Source organism: Bos grunniens, chromosome 5 (genome assembly GCF_055505025.1).
Source record: "Bos grunniens cultivar Pamir isolate PY7600 chromosome 5, Bosgru_T2T1.0, whole genome shotgun sequence".
NCBI classification, from domain to species: Eukaryota; Metazoa; Chordata; class Mammalia; order Artiodactyla; family Bovidae; genus Bos; species Bos grunniens.
In genome coordinates this window covers 19,873,007-19,877,810 of record NC_141169.1, presented here as the reverse complement: position 1 = coordinate 19,877,810, position 4,804 = coordinate 19,873,007, and the positions used below count along the sequence as shown (strand labels likewise).

The 4,804-nt window shown below is 44.9% G+C and overlaps 1 long non-coding RNA gene across 1 annotated transcript; it reads left to right on the top strand.

Moving 5' to 3' along the window:
- Positions 1-232: 232 nt before the first annotated feature.
- On the top strand, positions 233-2,292 carry LOC147371372 (uncharacterized). Its single transcript, XR_015164802.1, has 2 exons — positions 233-318; positions 639-2,292. It is a non-coding gene; the product is annotated as an uncharacterized LOC147371372 (long non-coding RNA).
- The last annotated feature ends 2,512 nt before the right edge of the window (positions 2,293-4,804 follow it).

Genomic DNA, 4,804 nt, shown 5'->3' with positions numbered 1-4,804 from the left:
CACATTTTATTTGTGGTAACCATAGCTGTGGGATCCCCAGGACAGTTTCTAAACACTGTACAGGCCAGTGGAGTCACTAAAAGATGCGCTATGATGGCTAAGGCTTTACAACACAGTTCTCATCAGTAGCCACTGGAATCGTGTGGGCGAGAGCCATAGCCCTCTCGGGTGAGCGTGTGTGCTTCAAGGAATACTTTACCGACAAAATGACATTTCCCTTTCCTTTACCTCAGAACCACATGTAAAATTTAGGCAAGTCATCGTTTCACTTTGAGATGACCTGTGGATGAAGACGGACCTGGCTAACCCGGCAAACTGGTACAGCCCATTTCAGGACGCGTCTCTGGGTTTCTTTTCCATCTTTTTCAAGCCTCTTTCCTTTGACTTCCTTATGAGGAAGGTGTTCAGGGAGGTGAGTCACACTGGTCTGCTTCTGAACGAATCACCCAGCCTCTGTAACATCTCTGCCATTTTTGATTCACCTTCCTACTCTGTCTCCTTTGCTTTTCTCAGACTCATGTGCAATACACACAGGCAGAGCCTAAGTGACATAGTTCCTCAAGGGCTCAGGGGAATTGAAGTTAAGAATCATATAATAGTTTTCTGCCTGAGTTCTTATTCTTTTCTTTTTTTTTCAGGTCTACAGCTAGAAGGAAACCCATAAGGTCAGTGTACCACTTGAGCTCAGGTTCTGTCATGAATAATAGGAACCCCAAAATATCACTGGCTTAAAGAAGATATATATTAATTTTTCTCTGATATAAAAGTTTAGAAACAGAGGCCAAAATGATGGATTCTCAGTCATCAGTGACACAGGGACACAGGTTGCTGTCCATCTCATCAAAGTTGGTGAACTGGGTCTGTGACCCTCATCCTCATGGGTGAAGCATAGCCCTTATTTTCAGGTTCCATGAAATAGGAAAGACAAACAGGAAAGGACATGCTTACTACCACTAAGAACACACCTCCAAAGTTACAAACATCATGTCTGCTTATACTCCACAGTTGGGACTTAATCACACAGTCACACTTATTTGCAGCGGAAGCCGAGAGATGTTTGGGCAGCCATGTACCTAGCTAAAATTTCGGGCTTCTAATAATATGGTTTTTCCAGTAGTCATGTATGGATGTGAGAGTTGGACTGTGAAGAAAGCTGAGCGCCAAAGAATTGAGGCTTTTGAACTGTGGTGTTGGAGAAGACTCTTGAGAGTCCCTTGGACTGCAAGGAGATCCAACCAGTCCTTTCTGAAGGAGATCAGTCCTGGGTGTTCTTTGGAAGGAATGATGCTAAAGCTGAAACTCCAGTACTTTGGCCACCTCATGCAAAGAGTTGACTCATTGGAAAAGACTCTGATGCTGGGAGGGATTGGGGGCAGGAGGAGAAGGGGACGACAGAGGATGAGATGGCTGGATGGCATCACTGACTCGATGGACATGAGTTTGGGTGAACTCCAGGAGTTGGTGATGGACAGGGAGGCCTGGTGTGCTGCGATTCATGGGGTCAGAGAGAGTCGGACACAACTGAGCGACTGAACTGAACTGAATAATAAGGAAGAAGTGGAGGACACATTAAGAGACATCCAAAAATCTTCTATTGTGGTTTGTCCAGGTGGAAATCTAAAATGTTACATGCATCTGTTCCACACACAGAGTACACTCACCCCTCCCTCTGCCAAGAGATTCAGTTGAAAAGTCCCATCCTTCTATTGTAATAGAAGTCCAGGTTCAGAATCTCTGGGTGATGCTTGGTCCCTTCTATGAGATCAGAATAGGGTTTCTTTCAGATCCCTGCATTTCTGGTGTCAGCTTATCAGTAGTTAGTTACATTATAACTGTAGCAAAAACTCTGATTTGGAAAAAGAGAGAATGCAAATTCTGCTCAGTCATCAGGCTGTAGCAGTTATCAGATCCTGCTGGACTAGAGGAAAGAGGGAGTGAGGAGGAGTCCATCTCCCACGTAGCGCATCTGGTGGCTCGGGGTTCTGACTTTCGGGGAGGAGCTCTCTTCTTCCGTGATCCTCCCTGACCACATCTGAAGAAGACTCTTGCAGTGTGCCCTCTTTCTCCAACTCCTTCCTGCTGGTGGAGGATGGGGGTTCCAGGGGTTGCTTTAGGGCTCAAATGATCACAAGCTTTGTCAGGCCAAGCTCGTGGTTTCTTTGGCAATACAATTCCCTCTCCAAACAAGTAAGCATCTGGTCTATTTGTTGCTGGTGAATATCCCTTTGAAGAAGCAGAGCTGAAGGACTCCTGTACTCACGGTTTTTGAAACTAAAGATTGTCTTTTACTTACGTACGGCTGTGTTCTGTTTACCACTCTGCCTACCTGTATTCATTTGCCTGGGCGACCATTAGGAAGCACTCCAGAGAGGGCAGCTTAAACAATAGAAATTTGTTTCTCTGAAATTCCCGAGTTGAGAAGTCTAAGATCAAGGTGTCTGCAGCCTCTCCCTTTGGCTTCTAGATGGCCGTCTCCTCCCTGTGTCTTCCATCATGGTCTTCCCGATGGTCATGTGTGTGTGTGTGCTTGGTCACGTCTGACTCCTTGGGACCCTATGGACTGTCACCCACCAGGTTCCTCTGTCCATGAGATTTCCCAGGCAAGAGTACTGGAGTGGGTTGCCATTTCCTCTTCCAGGGAATCTTCCCCACCCAGGGATCGAACTTGCACCTCTTGCGCCTCCTGCATTGGCAGGTGGATTCTTTACCCACTGTGCCACCTGGGAAGCCTCCCTCCTGCACCATGGTCATATCTATATCCTAATCTTCTCGTCTTATAAAGACACCAGCCGTACTAAATTGTGACCATCCTAATGACTTCATTTTAACTTAATTACCTCTTTAAATATCCTATCTCCAAATTTAGTCACATTCTGACATACTGGGGTTTAGAACTTCAGCATATAAATGTAGGGGAGAAAATTCAGCCTCTTGGCTAACCATCCCTCTTACTTACCTAGAAAATGGGCTAGTTGGGAAGGCAACACCTAGGATGTGATCTTTGTTACTAGGCTGACTTCCCCTGTCAGAAAACTTTGATATGAGGGAAACTGAAAGCAGACTTATCTCCTGCTACGTCTACAATTCCCTTTAAAAAGAGTTCAGTTTGGGCACAGAAGCAGTTGACCTTTACATTCTTAAAAGGTTTCAGATTTAATAGGCTTTCACAAAAAAGCTTAGATTGCAAACTTTAGGTAAAACTATGTTCACTCGCATTTCTGCAACTGGTTAGTTCTGAAAGTGAAAGTGTTAATCGCTTAGTCCTGTTTGACTCTTTGCAACCCCATGGACTACAGCCCACCAGGCTTTTCTAGCCATGACTGTAGCCCACCAGGCTTATTCTCCATGGAATTCTCCAGGCAAGAATACTGGAGTGGGTAGCCATTCCCTTCTCCAGAGGATCTTCCTGACCCAGGGATTGAATCTGGGTCTCCTGCATTGCAGGCAGATTTTTTTTTTTTTTTTACCATCTGAGCCACCAGAGAAGGCCCTGGTTAGTTCTAGTTGGAGCTAATTTCATCCAAAATTCTTTACTAAAAGAGTCATGGACGAGCATTTTGAATTTTCAGTCATGTGGTCAAGGGCTACAGGTTGGATTGGCTGGGTATCAGAAGAAGAGTTTTATCAAACATCAAACTGTAGAGTAACTTGCTCACTGCTTGGTATCATGCTTTTAATTCAGTGCTAAACATTAGATCTGTTTGGCTATGACTCATAACAATTCAAAAATAATAGTGGCCTAAATAAGATTGAAGTTTTCTTTCTCTCTTTAAAGTCAAGGTGTAGTTAGCTTAGAGTTGATAGAGGGCTTCCCTGGTGGCTCAGTGGTAAAGGATCTGCCTGCAGTGCAGGAGACACAGGTTCCATCCATGGGTTGGGAAGATCCCGTGGAGGAGGGCCTGGCCACCTGCTCCAGTATTCTTCCAGGAAAATCCTCTGGACAGAGGAGCCTGGTGGGCTATGTCAATGGGGTCACAGAGTTGGACACAACTGAAGCGACTGAGCACACATCCATGGCAGGACCATACTACAGATATCTGGGACCCAAGCTGTGTCCAATTATCCACTTGATCATCTGTTGGGAGTGGTTCTTGCAAACATGGTCCTAACTGGTGCTCCTGCTGTTGCATCAGTCTTCCAAGCAGCAGGATGGATAAAGAAGGGAGCAGATCCTCTTCCTTTAAAGACACATCTTAGCGGTTGTTCCTACAAGTTCTGCTTATATTGCATTCACCAGAACTTTGTCACATGGCTTGCTCCTACTTGGGAAGGAGTCTAGGAAACATGACTATATTGGAAGTTGTTAACTTTTTAAAATTGGTATCACTGGAGAAGTGGGGGAGCATAGATATTGGAGCACAACTGGATTCTCTCCTAGAACTGGAAAAGTTTTCTCTCTTTCTAATCCTACTTTCTGATGCTTCTCTGTGCTTTCTTTAACTGTACAGCAGTAACTCTTGATGTTCACAGTGAGGCCATGAAGGAAGAGTAAGAGCCTGAATCTGTTTTGAACTCTTTAAAAATCAAATGTGTTTGGGGTTACATTTGTATTAGGGTACATTTGTGTGTGTGTTAGTCACTCAGTTGTGTCTGACTCTTTGCGACCCCATGAATGGTGGACTGCCAGGCTATTTGTCCATGGAATTCTCCAGGCAAGAATACTGAGGTGGGTTGCCATTCTCTTCTCCAGGGGATCTTCCCAACCCAGGGATGGAACCTGGGTCTCCTGCATTGCAGGCAGATTCTTTACTGTGTGAGCCACTAGGAAAGTCTTATTATCACTAATCTTACTAAAAAATGAAAA